Source organism: Python bivittatus, unplaced genomic scaffold (genome assembly GCF_059951505.1).
Source record: "Python bivittatus isolate LINGU-HERP-01145 unplaced genomic scaffold, Pbiv_v1 ctg000780_np1212, whole genome shotgun sequence".
In the NCBI taxonomy this organism is placed as follows: domain Eukaryota; kingdom Metazoa; phylum Chordata; class Lepidosauria; order Squamata; family Pythonidae; genus Python; species Python bivittatus.
The window spans coordinates 3,252,514-3,273,898 of NW_028277108.1; the positions used below are offsets into that span (position 1 = coordinate 3,252,514).

Below are 21,385 nucleotides of genomic sequence, written 5' to 3' on the forward strand. Positions count from 1 at the left end.
TCCTCTAGGGAAACAAAGAAAAAAATAGAACTCTATTCTGAAGATTAAGAAAATGTTTTGGTGAAATTTTGTTGGAGTACAATTTAGTGAAGCCAATTATAACAGTAAAAGTGAAGCAATTCTAGTCTTCCTTGAAAGTGAGCTTGAGGAACTTCAAGAAAAGGGTTAGGGTTAGGGTTAGGGTTAGGGTTAGGGTATACCTACTTCTTTGTTTTTGTTCACTAATTCAATTCCTTAAATTCTTCACAACCTGGTGAACTTCATTTTGCCAGGATTGTCTGTCAAGACCTGCTTCTTTGAGATCTTGTAAGGTGATGCTTGGGTTATTGGTGATGGTATCTGGTCATCCTATTCTTTAGTTGGCCTCTTTTTTTTTTAATTGTCTTTGATTTTTCCTAGCATCAGCGTCTTCTTCAATGACTTTTGCCTTCACATTACATGTTTAAAACCCCTAAGGTTTCACTTTATTATTTGTGCTTTTAGGAAGCTGTCTGGTTTTCCTTCATCTAGTATGGAATTATTTGTTCTTGCAGTCCAAGGTGTTCTCAGAAATTCTGTCCAGCATCACCATTCAAAGGCATCAAGTTCTCTTTCTAAATTGCCAAAAATGTACATGATCCAATTCACTGTTTTCATGGTTCTTCTTTTCTTCAGCTCCAGGATTCATCTGCTCTTCATATCCTCCACTGACTTCTCACTTTGTTGATTATTTTACTTTGCCACCTCTACTTAGGCAAACATTACTAGCACTGACTTTATCTGCCACGTGTAACTCTGACCTGTCAGCAAAGTCCTCTCTTCATATGTTACCTTTCCTCTATCTGATGTTTCCCAGATGTATTGGACTTTAATATCCAGAATTCACAACCAGCAAGTTGACTGAGAATGTTGAAAGCTGAAGTCCAAGACGTTTGGGAATCGCCAGGTAAGGAAGGGACAATAAATCCTTACACAGATTTGAACTGAAGGATTTCAAGTATGGAGCTCTCTTTGTTGACTCAACAACCCTGCTGAGGCTAAATCTTGCTGGCAAAACTACCTGGTTTTGCCAGCTTATCTGTCTTGATGTCAGAATATTTTAGTTTCCACTAGCATAACAAATTATGCTAGTGGAACGTAAGAATTCTCTTATGTTGGCAAAGCATTGTTATAGGAGGGTGGCTGATAGGTATTTTGCTGCATTATTCAATTAACTATATTCTTGTGAATGTTTTCTTGGCTATGTTATAGGGCAATTTTCTTCCTGATCTGACTGTATCTGATAGTTGATATCCAAAGGCCAATTGTATCTGACAGCTGGGATATTAGTGCTAAGCAGATGGCAGTCAGTCAATAATAGCTGAAAGGCAGTTGTATTTAGTTTTAGAAGTTGAGAGATTATACAGTTTCATATTCAGAAAATAGTTAAAAGAACAAGAATCCAAAGCTTTCAAATCTTGGCAGTCAAAATAAATTTCTATTCAAAATCCAAATTTGATTTCCAGTTTGCAATTTCAGGTCTACTATTTTTAAACATGCCCATAATAGTATGCCTAAAATAACCGAAATGAAGACCTTAGAAGAGTTCAATCTCAGTATGTTGGGGTAAAGAAGCAGACATCACACTCCTGCAGCGTAGAAAGTTCACACTGTGGCAAATATGGAGAGGGCAGGATTGTCCCTGTGTGACATGAAAACCAACCCTATAAACAGCACACAAGTCTTAGCAATCAGATATCTATTATGAATCCTCAGCAGCTGCAGCTGGGAATATTTTGAAGGATGAAGTATTTACATTCTGTATGTATAGGCAAGTTACAAGAGAAAATGAGAGAAAGAAAGAGAGAGAGAGAAAAAGGAAGAATATGGTTTGACAACTGCTTTGTTCTGTTCAGTCAAATCCCTTCATTCTGTAATGGTCTTTGACTGAATGTGCACAAATTCAAACTCGGATGTCAATGTGTTTATTCTTCTCCAAGATGGTTGTGTGATTTTTAGCTCAGTGATTTGAGGCAGGCCAAATGAATATTGCTAGCTAAATGCAAAAATCCTCTATCTCTGTTAATTATCTACTGCAGATCTTTCCTTCCTCTAGGTATTCAAGCTAGGTTCTCTTACACATTCACCCATATCGACACAGTAGTTACTGAGACGCAAGAAAGGTCCCAAACAGTTGGTGAAGAGTTGAATTATACTTTCCATGGGGGCGCAAACCTTCCTGGACTTTAGTACTTCAAACTATCCCTGTTTCTGGAAATTTACCTTATCACAGTAGAATGAGCACATCTGGGCAAAAAAAAAATCCAAACAGCCTCTAGATGGCAGCGAAGAAATACAGAAAACATATTATTTCCTGCTCCCTAGTGATCATTCAGATGTTTGCAGGCCAAGACTTGGGCTAGCTATCGTAGATCAGAGCTTTTCAGAATTTAGCTTTTGCTCCACCGGGGCATTGTACTACATGGTTCTATTTATTCATGAAAGTTATGAGCTGCAGGAAGAGCTTGGATGATTTCCCCCCCCCCTTCTTTCTAAACTACAGAAGGTATACACCAGGTTGTGATGATGTGATGATGGCTGTGACGGTGTGATGGAAGTGACACACATTAACAATCAGGCAGAGCTTTCATCACACCATTGCAGCCACCATCTTGATTTTTTCATCCATACCCGCAGACACCCTGGTGCACCCAGTAGAATTTGTGTCTGGCTTAGCATCTCTACTCTCCAGGCTCCCATTAGAAATTTCTGTATCTCTCTGCTGCCACCTAGAGGTTGTACTGATCTTGCAGCCCAGATCTGACAGTCTTCTCAATGGCCATCCTTTCTTCCCCGTTCTCTACTTTCCTTTTAAATTTTTTATTATTTTATTTGCGTACATACCAAAAATGAAAGAAGGAAAAACAAGGTAAAACGAAATACATCAGCATATGTAAATGAGATACAATAATGTATTTTTTGAACCACAAATTCATCCTTGACCAGATGAAGATGGAGACTAGATTGCTCACTCCTTCTATTAAGTCTATAGAAGGCCATTTCAAAAACTAAAAGCAAACACATTTCTTTAATCCAGGATTTTACATCTGGGGTTGCCATTTCTTTCCATCTTCTTCATTATGCCCCAAGCCTGATAAACCCAAAGTTCTTCATAAATCAACAAATTCCAAATTTTGGGTACATAACTGAATATTCACATCTTGACATCTTAATTCTCAATATCATGTTGATAAAAATATAAATATTAAGCCCCAATGGGGCAATCAAAGAACAAGTCCAAATCATATGTGTTAAATTTCCTTCAAATTTATTGCTTCTCTGCCATAAAAAGTTTGACAGCCAGCTTTGTTGAACATCTGCTTAGGGTCCAGTAAAAATGAAAGAGGCCTTTTTTTTAATGAACTAACCTCATCTTAAAATCATAGTATACATGACTAGCTTTCTTTAAAACCTAAAACTTCTGATTCTTTAAAATAGGATATTCCAACTCTTTATTCCAAAGTTCTTGTAAATTATCATTATATATCTTAGTAATATATTTCAGTTGTTTATATATCTAGACTGTGGGTTTAGACTCCATCAAAACCTTTTCCCCTATGATCCATATTTGAGGAATTTCAGAGGCTTTCACTATATCAGGTCCAAACTCTGAAATCAACAACTTCTTTAATTGCCTATATTGCCATTCAGTATTTTTAGGTAATCTAAATTCTTTCTGGAGGAGCACAAGTTTAGCTAAAAAGAACTGTGGTGTGTGTGTCTTCCTATCCCATAAAAATCTTCCTTAATAATTTATCAATCTAAAATACTGAAGTTAAATAGTTAAGGGGAATTAACATAGGAATTTATGTTAAAGTATAAATCAGCCAGAAGTACCACATTTGACTACATTTGCCAATATATTTAAATCAATATTAATTTGTTTGATGCAATTTAAAATAGTTTACTAATGAGGGTATCTTATTCCAAGATACTGTATTTAACATGATTTGAACAACAGATGAATCCCTGTTCTTTAGAAATGTTCATAGATACCTGTGATCCAAGCAGAAATATATTAGATTTTGTCCAATTAATTGAATAATCTGATAGTTTACTATTTGTTATACAGGTAGTCCTCACTTAACAACCATTTGTTTGGTGGCCATTTGAAGTTATGACAGCAGTGAAAAAAATGACTTACAATTGGTCCTCGCACTAACAACCATTGCAGTAGCCCTGTGGTCACAGGATCATGATCTGGGCGCTTGGCAACCAGCTCGCACTTACAATGGTTGCAGCATCCCAGGTCACGTGATCACCATTTGCAACCTACCCAGCCAGCTTCCAGCAAGCCAAATCAATGTGGAACCGCATGAGTCACTTAACAACTGCATGATTTGCTTAATGACCATGGTGATTCGCTTAACAACCGCACTGCTTAACAATGAATTTTCCGATACCTATTGTGGTTGTTAAGCGAGGACTATCTGTAGAGTAGTCACAACTGTAGGTAAAGGTACTTGATAATTATCAGTAGTACCTCCAATATTGTTAACACACAATGGCAATTAGTTTGAGAGATCTCACCCTTTTGGCTAAGATCAAAGGGAGGTCTCCTTTTCTATGGATGAGATTCAAATATACAATCCCACATAAAGGCAGGACATCCACAGGGTGTGGTCAAAAAAGTCAAGATAGTGGCCATGACAATGTGATCAAAGCTTTGCCTGTTTTTTGTGGTGCATCCTGGTTTTTGACCATACCCTATGGATCCCTGTAATGAGAAGAAGGACTAACCTTGAGGAACAGGAGGAAGAACCACAACCAAGACAATGGTGAGATAAAAGAAATCTGAGTCTGAGGCAGAAATGTAATTTGAGTGAGCATCTCAGACATGACCCTCCCTAGTTCTCATGAAGATAAAGGGAGGGAAGGGGGAGGCAAATTCAGATTTGCCAGATTCTATTACTGTACTGTTATAATAAAGTAGTATTAGCATTCATAACTCTGGTGTTCTAGTCTGGGGTATCCTGAAGGGTTGACAATCCCCCTTTATAAGAGCAAAGAAATATTTATCATAACCCACTGCAAATGTTGAAAAAAGGTTGGTTATTGTTCTTTCTATGCTGGGGATAAAAAGCATTTGATCCTTGGGAGAAAGTTAAAGTTTAAAGATGTTAAGATTGGACAATAGATTCTACATGGTCTAGGTTTAAGTTGTTGTTTCAGAATTGATTTATACTGATTTATACAATTACGATAGTATTATATTTTACTGTTATAAAAAAGTACAGAAATATTATGGCATTAACTTTTGTTTTGCCTTTTTTTCTTCTCCTCAGTATATATTATTTCAAGTTCTTTTTCAGTATATAGCTCCTTTCTGAATGGTCCGGAATGACTTTAATGATTTAGAGCCAATGTAGTGTGCTAATTAAGGTGTTGGACTGGTAGCAGAGAGACTCAAGTTGCAATCTACCTACAACCATGGAAGTTCACTTTTGGCCATCTTTTGGCCAATCACTGTTTCTCAGCCCAGCCTACCTCACAAGTCTGTTGTGGGAGAAAAACAGGAGGAGAGAATGGTATGTATGCGGACACCACCTTGAGCTCCTCTAGGAAAGGTGTGCTAGAAATTAAATAAATAAATAATACTCCATATGGTGTATGGGTATTTATGTGTTTGTGTATATGTACATATAAATATAAAATAAAGTCAGAAGGGTTGATGCTGAGTAAAAACTGATCCATGCAACCATTCTGAATGTGGAAACTGGTTCTAAGAATCTTTGGGGGCAAATCAGTCTACAATCCTGTGTGGATTAGGGAAATGGGTCTCTGAAAGTCATCTGGGAATATTACTACAGATCAGTGCTTCCCAACCTTGGCAACTTTAAGATGTGAGGACTTCAACGCCCAGAATTCCCCAGCCAGCTGGGGGAGTGATGTACTGTAATTTGTACATATTGTGAGGCAAAAGACCTAGACGTTGTCATCCTCTTTGTCTGGAGCTTATCTTCTTTGATTTATAATCTTTCTCCCAACCTTCCTCTTCTTTCCAAAGGTCATCTCTTAAAGTGAAAAAGATGGCTTGCTGCACGTTTGTAATGCTATTTCTGTCTGGAAGCACCTTCAGTTAGCCTATGACACACCCTCTTTCATTCATGATGGGATCTGAAGAAGCTTGTTTACATAAAAGCACAACTGCGTGTGGTAACTCTATGATGTTAACTGAAGTTGTTGCAGAAGTTTCTAATTCTTGTAAGTTTCCTTCAGGCTGATGGAAATGCAGTGTGATTCTCTTGTAAATAAAATCAATAAACAAAGGGATTAAGCCAATTCAGGGCAGAATGGTAAGAAAATATAATCTTGACATTCAGAAGCAGTATCTCTAAATAATACATTCTGGAGATAAGCAGAATTGATAGGATGCACATCCTGTTCCAGGAATATTTTGCTGATTATAAAGTGCAACAGAATGATGGAGTCTAGATATGATTCAGCAAACATCTCCAATCTTACAAATACGCTTATATGTTTGATCATTTGTAGGGTAGTTTCCAACATACTTTGATATAGTTGGATAGATTGGACTCTAACCACAGAAGCATACGAATGAAGGTTGGCGTGAAATTTATTAGAAGGGATGAAAGATTTCTGTAGCAACTGTTCTGATTAAACATTAGCAGGATCAAAGAGAATCTGGCCTATTTCCCTGCCCATTGCTACCATTACAAAAATGTGCAACCCTTAACTCACTAATATCTAATGCTTTAAATACTTGCTTTTTGTTGGCAGACAGCTGATCTCTAAATGCCAAGTGGCACCAGTAAAAGTGGAAGGACTGAGAATGCACTAATTGTGAGATTGCAAGTGAGGAAACCTAACAAGAATTATTTTTAACAGTGGAATCAAGAGGACTTGTTCAATCCAAGCAGATGCAGCAGCCTTTAAAAAAAGAATTTAAGGGACTTTTAAGGGATTACATCAAAAGGCTTCACCTTTAGAAAAAGACTGAATCATGTTTCATTTGCTTTGCCTCCATGACATTCTAGGAAAAACTGATTTGTTATGGATCATCATGGTGGAATCCCATCCATGACAGCATCTCTGACTGGCTGAAAATCTGGGTCTGTCCATCTAAGTAATCCTGAAATAATAAAAATAGTACTGAACAAACAGCTGATTTTGATTGGTGAGAATGCTCCAGTGGAAATGTTGGGATAGCTATGATGAGGTGAGTATACCCCTTCCTTCATCACAAAAGATTGCCATAATGGGACTTCTGGGGGAAGCGTGGAGAACTAAACATGTCTCCAACAATGACAGCGATGACGACTGAGGCAAAGACCGAAGAACTGACAAGTAGAATGTTCTTCAGAACCTCTCCAGACTAGGACAGGACGGGAGATCACCCACATGTGCTCCGGATGGCCACTTCTCACGAGGAGAGTGCAGGACAGTGGTCTCCCATAGGTCTGAGAGCCGGGAGACAAAGGGATCAGCCATCATGCTCACAATTGTGATAGGCCTTTTTAAAGGTCACTGAGTTCACTAACCTCATTTTCTAATCACTTTTGGAAATTGCTTATTTACCTTCTAGGGCTATTAGAGATCTTTGCAATGACAAGTTTGTCTTATGGTCTCCTTGTGAGGAGCAGCTAACTGGAGCACTTGTGGGTGATCCCAAGTCCTCTCCTTGTCTGGAGAAGAAGAAGAGCCAGTCTACTTGCCAGTTCTTCATTCCACCATGGTAGTCAACTCCGCTTTTCACAGAGCTGTCTTCAGTCCACCATTTCTTCCCCAGAAGTATTCAGGATCATTTATTTAGTAATACAGGTAGTCCTCGATTTATGACTGCAGTTGGGATTGGAATTGCCACCGCTAAGCGATGCAGTTGCAAATGTGATGTCACATGACTGCATCACTTAGTGACAGCAATCCAGGTAGTCCCGGTTGTTGTCATAACCCAAGATGCACAGGTTAAGTGGGAAGCAGAGGGTGTCCCAGGTAAGGAGCACAGGGTTGCCGCAGGGGGGTGGGGGAGGCCCTGGGAGGCCTGGTGCAGGCTGCACATGTGTCAGGGGAGGGGGTGCTCAGTGTGATGTGAGCTCAGAAAGGCTGGGGAATGAGGGTGTGGAGTGCATGCTATCACAGGGAGGCCATGGAAAGAGGGTGTGGGGTATGTGCTTGTGTGTGTGTGAGTGCAGGGAAGCTGAGGAAAGAGGGTGCAGGGTAAGTGCAGTTGCAGGGAGGCTGTGGAACAAGGGCGCGGATTATGTGTGTGTGTGTATGTGTGCGATTGCAGGGAGACCATGGAAAGAGGGTGCGGGGCATGTGCATGCGTCTGTACGATCACAGGGAGGCTGTGAAAAGAGGGCAAGGGGTTTTTGCTTCCATGCATCTGTGTGAGCGCAGGGAGGCAAAGCAAAGAGGGTGCAAGGTGTGTGTGAGCAAAGAGTGGAAGGAGGGCACGTGTGTGCAAGCGAAGAAAGGCCAGGAGGGAGCAGAGAGACTTACCCCAGTGACTTGCAACCTTCCTTGCTCGCTTCCCATTGACTTTGCTTGGGAGAAGCCGGCAGGGAAGGTCGGAAATGGTGATCACGTGATTGCAGGACGCTTGGAAACTGGTCATAAGTGCAAACGAGTTGCCAAGCACCCAGATCACGATCATGTGACCGCGGGGGTGTTGGGATGGCTGCAACTTTGAAGACCGGTCATACAGTAAGTCTCCTTTTGCAGCACCATCATAACTTTGAATGTTCACTGAACGAATGGTCATAATTCGAGGATTACCTGTATGCAAATGTGTCTGGCAGCTTTCAAGGTGGGAAACAGATATTCTGGCTTAGAGGTGTTACACACTTGCTTTCCAATGGGCTCCATGGAGGATAATAAACATGAAAAGTCTCATTCCAAAATAATAGAGATGTTAGAATAAAAGCTTAATGATATAGTTGAAAATCATATAAATTAAAGTCATCATCACTGTAAGGTAGCTTCCCTCCTCTCATCATACCTACTACTTGCTTGATGACACCTGGACAGATCAATTTCCAAATGCAGTCTCAAGTTTCCCAACCAGCATTCCCAATGGCTAGAAATATTAAGAGTGCAGACCACAGAATCTGAAGAACATTGATATAAGGAGCAATCAGGCCAGTGAAATGCAAGTCTAGAAAGCTGTGATCTTAGTAAGAAACTGTTCATGCGAGCAGAGCTTTAGTGGGTATTTTCAAAGTTACTTTCTTGGGGGGGGGTGTTGCATAAATGTAACTGAGAGCTAATTAATCATGAGTTAGGGTAGTGAAGCATCATCATATTAAGCTCACCAGATGAGCTCAGGGCATTTTGTGGTCTGAATTAGAACTCAAATATGAAAGGTCTGAAGTGGAACATGAAATGCCCCCACATTCCTCAATGGGTGGATCTGAGCCAGATACTAACTTTCAGCAGCCTGATCTGCCTGGCTGGGTTATTGTGAAGATAAAATAGAGGAAAGGCAGGCTATAAATGTTTAATTATAATAATGAATTAAATGATTAATAGTTAAATTAAATTATAATTAGGGCTATAAATGTGTAACTTAAGGTTGCCTGCTGGAATAGACAGGATGTCTATGGAATGAGTAGCAGCTGTATCTTCGGTATCTTTAGGTATCTTTATAACAGAGTGTCTTGATCTCAGTCCTACCCAGTTCCAAATATAATATGGGAAGACCAATACTATCCTACATTATAGTGCTATTATAAAGAGACATTTCCTACTTCTGAGTTGAAATGCTCTCCACCCATCCTTAAGTCATCAGAAAACTTCACTGACATGAATGGTGTCAAAGCCAAACAGATTTTGCACACCTTGAGACTGCTGTTGGAAGGCGCTGGAATAAAGAGAAAACAGTACTTTAACATCAGTACAGCTATGGGTGACTTAAATGCATCTCACTCACAGGCCGGGGATGAGTTGGAGACATGTCATGGGGATCCAGCTGAAAAAAAGATGTTGCCGGGGCACGTGTCTGCCATAATTAGGTGCAAGAAACGAAGGGGGCATGTTGAATTTGTGAAAGTCTTCATTGCAAATAAGAGCTCTAGTGTGAAGGGCACATCAATGTCAGGAGACAGATGGTAGCTCTGGGTAGGGATTACTGGGGTATAGAGATATTTTAAGTATTGATAGAAAGCTGGCCCTAGTTCTACCCTTCTTGTAATGGTAGGTGAATATCTGTAAGAATGAATAGGCAAGTGCTGTTTATAGGACATATGTTTTCGGGTCACAGACAATACATAGTCACATGGTGAAAAATCCATTTTGAGATTGCATTATTTTATTTTGATAAAACACTTTTTGATCTATTAAGTCATGCAAACATATGGGAGGGGGCATGTTGGAACTGTAAAGGCCACTTGGACTGACTGCATCTAACACTTTTTCAATGTTAGGGTCCATTAATAATTGTCCTTCAGGCAATATTATGCGGGAGTGGTATTGCCTAAAATTGTCATTTAAGTTTCACTCGTATTGCAACATCTTTATTCCTCTAATGGCTAAACTGAACACAAATCAATTGATTTGCAAGTGGCACTCAGCAAGATTTAATCTGAACATTAAATACCAAGTTATAATCATTTATATTTTTATGTATCCAGGTTACTTGGCTGGGACATGAAGATCAGTTACCCAACTATATGTGTTCCCAAGTAAGCAAGTAGTACCTTCATAGCCAAAGAGCTGTAACAGCCTTAGCCAGCATTCCTCTAGCCTGAATAAATGTTTGTTCTCTTATTGTAAACAATTTACAGCTGACAGACAATAACTTACCCTTCCTTTGGAAAGTGACACCAACCATTAGCAATTCTTTAGTGAAACCAAAGCTCTAAAGCAGTGTTTCTCAGCCTCAGCAACTTTAAGATGTGTGGACCTCTCGTCATGGTTACATCCGCCCGTCCCACCTGATCCGGCAGGAAGAGCGTGTTGCGGACCCCGTTGGCTAAAGAATTCCAACTGGTGGGGTTGAGGAGGAGAGCCTTCTCTGCTGTTGCCCCCACCCTGTGGAACATCTTGCCCCCTGAGGTGAGGCTGGCCCCCACTCTCCTGGCTTTCTGGAAATCTAGCCTGGGGATCTAATGGGGGCTCACAGCACTGGGTTGGTTGGTGGTTTGATGTCGCTTCCCTCGACTTTTAACTCTGTATTTATATGTTGTTGTAAAGATCTTTTTATGGTGTTTATTATTTTTTAAGGGTCACCTGCCTAGAGTCATTTTTATAGTGTGATGGGCGGTGTATAGATTTGATAAATAAAGTAAATAAATAAAAAATAAGGTGATTTGATTCTCGCACCAAATGTTACTTTGTGGCTATTCATCTGATTTTATATAATTTCAAACTTGTTTATTAATTACATCCTTGATAATCGTACATTATGTATGAACCTATAAGCTGGAATAATAATCCCCCCCCCCCCGCCCCTATCTCTGACTAGCTGGACTGGTGGTTATTCTAGCTAGCAAAGCGCAGTGGACCAGAAGCTTGACTTTCCTCACTGATCTTCAACAATCCATTTCTGTATACAGATTTCTCTTCCCAGGGTACTGCTGTAACCAAAATTGCTAAGCAGTTTGTCACAATTTCTGCTGCAGTTCTGTGTGTGAATATTTTTTAGCAGGTCACAAGCTGTGGAACTCTATGAAAGTACTGACAATTCTGGTATCATTTTCACAACAGGGGTCCTTGAGAGACGGTTCCTCCAACAGTGCTGGTGGAGGCAGATGGGAAGGAAAACGCAGAATATATAAGAAACAAGTCATGAGTTTTATTGTTATCTGCAGGCAGCTCCAATCCACCATGGAAAGCCCAGAAACCACAAATATTGATGTTGTCTTCACAGCAGGACTCTGCAAGATACCATTAATTTTACTTTGAAGCATTCTCCTCCAGCCAGGTTGTGTTTGCATTGGGAATTCCTGCAGTTGCTGTCCTAACACACCAGAAGGGTGCCAAGTTGGAAAAAGCTGCTTTAAAATAATAAATCATCTGCTCTGGTTTTTCACAGGATTAGAGCTTGATACTTTTATTGTTTAGAGTGATAGTCAAAAGCAAGGGGCATAGAAGAAGTTCTGCACTGCTGGAACTCTGAAATAGCTGTCTGGTCTGGCAGAAGACACAGGTCAAAGTCTTCAGGAGAAGGAAGAAGAGAGAAAAAAGAATGGAGAGTCCTGCAAGGCAATGGCCGGCTATGAAGATGGTGTGGGTGAGAGAGATCTGGTTCCTCAGATCATGATGGACTGCAAGGACAAGATGGGTTGCATCTCCCAAAGACTGATAAAAATGTGCTTGGCTAAAGCCCAGTGAGTTTGACTGAGAAGCCTTAAAACTAAACCCTGTGAGGATTATAGAAGAAAATCCTGAAGTAAGGACCTCATATTGAAAATGTACATGCTGTAGAAGTACATGAGAATATTGCTGTCGTGGGATCTATTAAACCACTCAGTGAAAAATCAGAAAGAACATTCTCTCATAAAATTCATAGTCTTCATCATCTATACATGAATTCACAAAGTATGGGAAATAAACAAAATTAGCTTGAACTCTTAGCACAGAAAAGCAAATACGATTTTATAGCCATAATGGAGACCTGAGGGAATGACTCTCATGATTGGAATATAACAGCTAAAAGATACAATTTGCTCAACAAGGAACAGAAGCAATAGAAAGGGCAGAGAAGTTGCATTATATGTTAGAGGTATCCACACCTGCTCAGAAATCCAAGTCAATGCACTTGGTGAAACTGTAGAAAGCATCTGGGTAAGTGGAGGAAGGAATAAATGCATTATTATTGGTGGGGTTTATGTGCAAGACCAGGGCTTGCCCAACCAAGCAGAAGATGTAGATGATGCCTTCCAAAATCAAACTGGATATTTTTCAAAGAGGCCTGAAAGAGTAGTGAGGGGAACATTTAATTATCCCACCATCTGCCAGCACTGCCAAGTATAGTCCGAGGAAATTACTTTGTGACAATTTGCTCTTTCAGAAGGTGAGGGCCAGCACATGAGAATCTATCATCATCTTGGTGACAATTTGCTCTTTCAGAGGGTCAGGGCCCACATATGAGAATCAGCTTTTCTTAACTTGATACTAACCAGTAGGAAGGACTTAATCAAGTGGAAGTGGAAGTAGCAGCACTGGGAGATGGGATCATGGGATGTTGGTGTTCTTGATTTCAAGGGGTATTAAGGCTACATACTCAAACATGAATTGCCTGTATGCGCAGGGGCAAGTGAAGAGAGGAGCAGCTTCCTCATTTTTTCTAGCCTGAAAAAAGGCGCATCTGCTTAAGTGGTTCAGAAAGGAGAAGCTGGGTACACACTCCTAAGTGTTCATTGTTTTCAAGAATTTGAAGAGCCCAAGTGTGCACTGGTGTGCCAATTAAGTGGATGTGTATAGTAGCTGGCTCAAAAGTCATACTGAAAGAGTGTTTATCAGTGGTTCCTCATCAAAGTAGAGTGAGATATTGAGGAGGGTGCCATGAGGTCCAATACAAAGACTAAAAAGTACAACTGTAGAAAACTCCCTAAACCCTTCCTTTGTGGGGTGACACAGGGTTCAACACCCTTTTCCCTCCTGTTTAACATCTACATGGGTGAGGCCATCCATGGTAATGGTATGCGGGAATGACCTTTCAGACTTGCAGGACTGATGTCAGTCTTACGAGGCAGTCCAGACGGGAAACATGACCAGGTGAGCTAATTCTACTTTATGGTAAAGCTACCTTAATAGAATCTTACAAAGATAAAACTACATCTCTCCCCATCTGCTTTACAGCCCAAGAAACTAGGAGGGTCCCTTCTGAGCCTCTTGCCCACCCACATTCCTGCTGCAGACTCAGCTGCTTTTTATCTGACCATTCCCTTAGTTACATCTCTTTGTCTCCCAAGGTCATTCCCCCGTACCATTACATCCACTGGTTCCAGGTTCAGCATCATCAGTATGGTGATGATACCCAATTATATCTTTCAACCATAAGCCAGCCAAGTGATGCTGTTGAGGTCCTCTCCCAGTGCCTGAATGGGTCTGGATGGGGAGAAACCAGCTCTAGTTTTAAAAAAGACCCAACTTTTTCTACCTTCAGCAGAAGAAAGGGCTAGAGTATTCTTTAGGGGATGTGAATTCTTTTTCTAACTCACAGTCCAAAGTATTGTGGATGTCTGGCAAGTGGGTTACATTCAGAAAACTACTTTAAAACTGGAACAGCTAAGGAGGACTTAATAAAATGCTGGGGGTAATTTCCGGTTTAGTTTTACATCCAGCACACTCCCAGTCTACCTCTGGATCTGGATCTGAGAAAACATATACACCACTCAGTTCAGGTTGCAAAAAATAGCTTGATGTTTATTATTAAACATCAACAAAACTTCGAAAACAGTGAAAGGCAAAACAGACAGTCCTTGACTTACAACCACAATTGGGACCAGAACTTTCATCACTAAGCGATGTGGTCGTTAAGTGAGTCATGCCCGATTTTATGACCTTTTTTGCTGTGGTTGTTAAGTGAATCACATGGTCGTTAAGCAAATCCAGCTTCCCCCATTGACTTTGTTTGTCAGAAGCCCCCTGGGAAGGTCGCAAATGGTGATCACATGACCCCAGGATGCTGCAACTGTCAGAAATACATACCGGTTGCCAAGTGCCTGAATTTTGATCACATGATCTTTGGGACACTGCAACAGTCATAAGTGCAAGGACTGGTTGTAAGTCACTTTTTTCAGCACAGTTGTAACTTTGAACAGTTGTTAAACGAATGGTCATAAGTTGAGGATTACCTGTACCAGATAAAAGCGAAGCAAGACATGAACTAGAGGGGAAGAGATAAAAGGGCAAAGAATTTAAGAATAACAGAACTTTTATTGGAAATAATACTGTGGTAATTAGCATGGAGAGTCCCAAAGGAAGGGGCCTTTGGTTGTTCCACCTTTAACCCTTTTATGTACATAATGGCAGCAGAAAGAGATGGAAAGTAGGAAACTTGGTGATTCCTCCTGAATTTGTACTATAAATGGAACAATTTGTTGAATGGGGATGATGTATCCAAAAATGATGACATGACACCCCCCTCAATGGCTACTGAAGCATGTGTGTGCTGTGGTTAGGGGCAAGTGAGAAAAGTCCTTAGAGTGGTGTTTTTCCTCCTCTTCCAGCACATGTTTTTTGCTGTGGATACAACCCGGCGTGCTTCAGTGATCATTTGGTTGCTGAAGTGGTCAAGGGTTGGGTTCTGCCCAGCTTCTACTGGCCACATGTTGCAGGCATATCCTCTCCTTTCTGGCGATTGGTCAAAACTCTCAATGGCCATTTTGGCTTGGGCTGAGAAATCAGAATCTGGCTTCCCCAGAGGCAATTGCTGCAAAATCCTTGACCGGCACTTTCCGCAGTATTTTTCAGGCCTTATGCAGGTTCCCGATAAAGGGAAGTTCAGTGCTGTCTTGATGGACTGCTGGTCCTGTGTGCTGCGGAGAAGTATGTAAAGCATTACCTTAGACCAGGAAAGAGAGCTGAGGTCTGCCAGCTAGGCGTTCTGTTACCACTGCACATTTTACAAATGCTTCCATGCTCCTGCTGGTGTTTTCTGTGGCTGCACGTTTTACAATTTTCACTATGTCTATATGTCTGCAGTCTCACACAGAACTACAGCTCTTACCCTCGCCAGGCAATGTTCCTGGGAGCCAGTCTCACGCTGCTGCAGTTTCTACAGCTGCTTCTGCAATGCACTTTCATTACTTATATCCCTTTGTTGGTGGGGGGCGCAATTTGCTTATTTCATTCCAGCATTGGTGGAACTAGGCATTCTGGGGATGGTTGTTATTACAAACAGGCCAATCACAGTTATGCATTGGTCTGTTCTACTATCTATTCTCCATGACTATTTTCTGGCAACTTTCATGTTAAGAACTGGATATATTGGACATTTGCTGCCAGGGATGCCAATCCCTTGCGCTACTAATGAGGGATAGAAATCTCTTGTTATCATTTGCTCCCTCCTGCTTCACCCACATCCCCCCCCCCCCCCCCGCTATTACTTGTCAGCCAGGCTACTTTCAACACAAATTTGGCATTCTTTCAGAAGAGCACTCTACCCATTGTCAATTCTTGACAGCCAATTATACCCCAAAGCAAGATTCTCACAGAAGCTTCTTTAACTAGATTTATTGGAATGGTTAGAGATTACAATAAGTGATTTGTTTTCATTTTCGGAAGCCATTTTATCTCCCATCCAGCCAAAGGGGAACTTTCTCAGCCTCTTAATCCCAGCCTTTGTGTGTACTGAGGAAGTTGCTGTTCTTTTGAATTATAAGAGAAGAAAGTATTGGTGTCCAGAATGAGATTCTCTTTTCGGTTCTGAACATACAATCACACTCATGCATGAGAGGTAACAGGCAGGTCTTAGTAGGAGCATTGGAGTGCTCTGTCCCACTTCACCTGATGCTCCTCCTATAAGCACCTGCAATCTGTTACTTAGGCAACTTGAAAGGTGGTTAATTCTTTGTCCCAGGTACCCATCTACACCTGTACAACCCTATATTAGAGGGAAGAGTATTGCCTTCCCAGCAGTAGGTGTTGCTTGATAGGAGGAAAACAATCCACCACTTCCCTTAACTTGGAATTAAGGCCAGCTCCCTTCGCCAGCACTGCTACTGTGGAAGAGTAGGGACTGGCAGTGGGGACAACCCAATTCATGCTAGCATAATTTCCTTCTGGTTTAAGGACTGGTAGTAGATAACACTTTAACTCGGCCATAAGGAAGAACCTAAAGAGCGGGTAATTTATTTAAAAGTTTTTCATTGTCATTCAAAAGAAGTCATGGTTGTAGCAGAGCCAAAACAAAATAATCCATCCAGAAACCTTCCATATTCAACACTACCTCCAGACAGCTGATATCTTTTGTTTCACATTTTTTAGATGTTTTAGTAGCACATCTGATTATGGTATTTGACATATTGTGCTATATAACTACCCTTTGGCAAGCGTTGCTGGAACTCTGGAAGTATTTAATAAGTTGACAGATAACTGCTGACATGATATCCCATGGGTATACCACCATCAATAATCTTAATGCTGTATATGTAAATATTAATCCTTTCCTTATTCTTGATGCCATGACAAGGGTGTTTGTTGAACTTATCTCACTTCAGTATGAGTGGCTTCTGACATTATGGAATGTGATGAAGATAAGGGACTCTAATCTTCCAGTACTCACTGTTTCTTTGGATGGCTTCCACGTTGTTCCTGCCTGATGCTATGAGCGAGCTATTCAGGGATTTATGGATTTCAAAAAGAAGAACCAAAAGCTCTAGTTTGGATGATTTCAGGGCTCTGTTCAAGTATTATTGACCGTATTTAAAATCAACAGGCATGGAGAATGAGACCGTACTCTCCAGCTGCACTCTTCAATGTTGCACACGTCATGTAGACCTTGCCCAGAATTCTGTGTAAACTTCAGTGTGGGCCATCTGTGATCCCAAGGGTTCATGAGGCTCCAGACCCCTTTCAGGAGTCCCACAGACTCTTCTCACTGTGATAGCTGAGAATTGGTGGACTAGTTCTCTTCCATTTTGACATAGGTACATGATAATTATTGTATCAGTTATAAAATGCTGCTGGGGAATTCTGGGAGTTCAAGTCCACACATCTTAAAGTTGCCAAGGTTGAGAAACACTACTCTAGAATATTATCCTCCCTGAAATTCTGGTGATGTTGGCTGCTATATCTTTTAGGCGCTGTTGAAGATCTATTTCTTCAGCAGGCCTCGCCTCTATGAGTGTCAGATAAATAGTTCTTCTCCCCCTGCCCTTTCAATGAACATATTAGTTTTGTTTTCATACATTGCTTTTGTTAGGGTTTTAATATAATCTTGAAACATATATTAAATAAAGAAATGTCATTGATGTTTCGATGCATGCTCATAAAAATTTAATACTTGAAATGCATGTTTAAATAAGTCCTGTTCTCAGAAGCAACAACCTCTGAATTAGCTGGCAAGATGGAAAGGCACCAAGTTTTCCAGCCATGAGCTGCTTATTGCCGAACGTATTAACCAACATGGGACGCTTGCAAAGGCAATGTTCTTGCAGAACCTGTCAGACCATTAAGTCTTCTATTCTACCAACAGCTTCTGCTTGTAATTTTCTCTTCCTGAGCGTTGTTTATGTTTACCTGATGGTTTCATAGCAACCTGCATGAGATTAATTCAAGTAGCAGCATTATCACTGAGTCCTTTTCTGGACTGAAATTATATTTATATTCACTGGATGTATATAAAATGTGTCCATAGGAAATAATGCAGCTCTTTTCCCCAGGAGGGTTTATAGAGCAGATACTGCTGTTTTCATTTCTGTCTTGCTTCATCATTCACAGACCATGTTGTATCCCTGTAAATTACTTGACAATTTTCTTGACATTATGTACACAATTTGTGATGGTTCTTATCCCAGTCCTCTTCCGTGATGCTCATGATTCTATCTCCCCATTTGGCTGTCATAAGAACAAGTGAGGGAGGGTCAGGTAGAGAAATATCAGCCGGAATAGGCGTTCGAGCCCAATCATCCAACCATATTCTTCTGGCATATTAGCCAAATAAATGTCATCTATCCCTCCATGACAGAAAAAAATGCAATAGGAATTAATTAAGCAGCTGACAGTTTGATAACCTTTTGTAGTGCTACTAATGCTGGGCTGCAAAACCCCAGATGAGCAATAGATGGTAGCAAAGGCTTAAAATATGGAGTATCTCTTTGCTGCCCCCTGGTGGTCATCTGCATCCTTGCAGCCCAGATATAGTAGTGTTGCCTGTGGTGAAGCAGCTGTGTTATGGTAGCCTATGGCTGTCCCCTCCTACCTCTCTTCATAGCTATTTTTTAAAACTAACTCTGCTCTTGTGCTTTTAATAGTGTCCCATCCATGTGGGACACTAAATACTGAACCGAGTTAACAAAACAGAATGTGTATAAACTAACAGACAGAATATGGTATGAACTAACAAATAAATCATGCTATGGCTTCATGTGGTGGCCTGGTTCACACAGCACGTTAAGTGGTTGGGTTTGCACCATATGCTAAACTATACTCCTCCTAAATGTGCTTTAGTTTACACTAGTTTAATGAGCTAAAGGGAATGCAGCAATATTACAATAACATTCAGACCAAAGGATTCTTACAGGTATGGCAGAAAGAGACACCCACCGTTTCTAAAATCTTTGGTTACCTGTTTTACATACAGAAAATGATGTAACGTTGAGTGATTCATCTCTATTTCAAGGATCTTATGCAAGGAGGAACAGTTGCTCTGAGCAGATGTGTGCCAGATTATGTGTTTTCGTGGTTGTTAATATGCAGCCATTCAGATCTGAAGTGGAAAAAGGGATTTAGAAGAATGGTGGCTGCACTTGCCGCAGCTGTCATAGAACCCATACCACCTCCTCCTCCTCCTTCTCCTCACATCTCCTTAACCCAAATGTGTGTTTGTGCAACTATCGTGCAAGCTCCAGAAGTCTCAGATTCTTTAGGTGGTGCTAACAGGTGCAATGAGACTGCCCATGCTAGATCCAAAGCTTTGGATCCTCATACTCACTCACTCACTCACTCACTCACTCATTCATTCATTCATTCATTCATTCATTCATTCATTCATTCATTCATCCAACAAGTAGATCACCATAATCCACTAGGATTCCTGGGACTGGTTAATAACAAGATATGCATGATAATAGAACAATAATAAAACAGCCCTAGTAAATAAAACAGTAAAACATCCACAGTAAACAAATAAGTCAGTGAAAAAAACTAATAATTAAAACAACCAACTAGTAGCACAGCAAAACAACGAAGAAACCAAAGAGAGGACAAATCTGATTCTGACCAGAAGTTCATTCCAAAGAGCAGGTCCTGCTGCTGAGAAGCAGCATATTTGAACCTCAGCCCTCTTCCCTTCACAGAAGCAGGAAACAATCAGCTGCTTTTCCCAGGACGGAGTGTTAACAGTCTGGCTGGAAAATGCAGTCCTAGATGCCAAGCCATGGACAGCTTTATAAGACAAAGTTGAAACTTTGCATTGCACCTGGAGGCCCATTGGAACCAACGCAGGACCTATGGCAAAAGGACGATGCGTTCCTGGTGATGTGTGTCAGCTATCAAATGAGCTTCTGCGTTCTATACCAACTGCACTTTCTGGATGGTCTTCAAAGACAGACCCATGTGCATTGCAATAGCCCAACTCAATAGTCCAATCATTGCAAAGTGATAAAGTTATGAATTACTGTGGCAAAGTCCCCTCACACCAGGTAGAGCTTCACCTAGTGCACCAATTGAAGCTGAGCAAAGGACACTCTGCCATGGTCTCCCCCATGCCTAACTGGCAATAGCTACGAGTCCAGGAGGACCCCAAAATGCTCCTGTCAGGAGACAATCCTGGGGCTGACAAGAACCTCATTGCCAAAACAGTAGCTCTGTCTTGCTTGAATTCAACTTGGCTGCATGTCCCTGATTGCTATGTAATACATTCTATGTAATTATATTATACAGTATTATATTATATATTATATACATAATTCCATTTATATGACTATAAACTGGTATCATTAATCATTTATCTTATTGGCTTGAGTATATAGTGCTGAGTAGACAAAAGATACTGACCCATGTTCAGGTTTGATAGCATTGCATTCATTTGGAAGGGGACTTCTCATCCCTCACTTTCATCTGGGAGGTATGCATAGATGATGCAGTTTCAATCTGGGTTAGCAACTTGTATCTTGTACCCCACAAACTTGAAAATAAGCCAGAGCATCGGTGTTGGGGGAGGCAAGGGAAGATATGTGACATTTCATGCGCCATTACATCTTTATCCAAATTATACAAAGTACATAGCTCTTCTCATTTGGGCAATGACACCATGACACGTAAGACATCATCACTGGAAGCGTGTTTGGTAGCAACAGGAGAATGGCAGTTCCCAGACTCTAGAACTTCTGGCCTGGAGAAGTGCTCCCTTCTGCTCTCAAGTAAATCCATTCTATATTCAGGCAGACATTGAGCATTCAAGTTGCCTTGTTGTGGGAAGGCAAGTTTAATTGGTGCTGGGATTTGTTTCTTATTGAATAATTTGACTTTTTAAAAGTGATGGGGCTGATAATGATGAGGGGATTGATTATCTACCAATTTTTGAGTTTTAATTATAATACAGTAGATTTATTTGGAATTTATACTTTGAGCACTGTTATGGGGAGAAAGGCAAGATATAAATTTAAAAATAAACAAGTAAGTAAAACAGTACCTAAGTTTATTTTTTAAACCTTCTGTCTTCAAATTGAAGTGGCATGTGTGATCTGAAGCCTGTTAATATAAATGGAATTCAAACGGCATGATACGGATTCAG

The 21,385-nt window shown here is 40.6% G+C and overlaps 1 long non-coding RNA gene across 2 annotated transcripts in view; it reads right to left on the bottom strand.

The window, feature by feature from the left end:
* LOC148214007 (uncharacterized) overlaps positions 1–20,577 on the bottom strand; it is a 43,386-nt gene extending 22,809 nt beyond the window's left edge. Inside the window, exons 1-3 of one of the 2 annotated variants that reach the window (XR_015793551.1) lie at positions 19,871–20,577; positions 19,195–19,357; positions 14,102–15,464 (exon numbers count right to left, since the gene is read on the bottom strand). This is a non-coding gene — a long non-coding RNA (uncharacterized LOC148214007). Of the gene's footprint in view, positions 1–14,101; positions 15,465–19,194; positions 19,358–19,870 lie in introns of those variants that run through there. The other variant, XR_015793552.1, reaches the window with a different exon arrangement.
* Between the last annotated feature and the right edge of the window lie 808 nt (positions 20,578–21,385).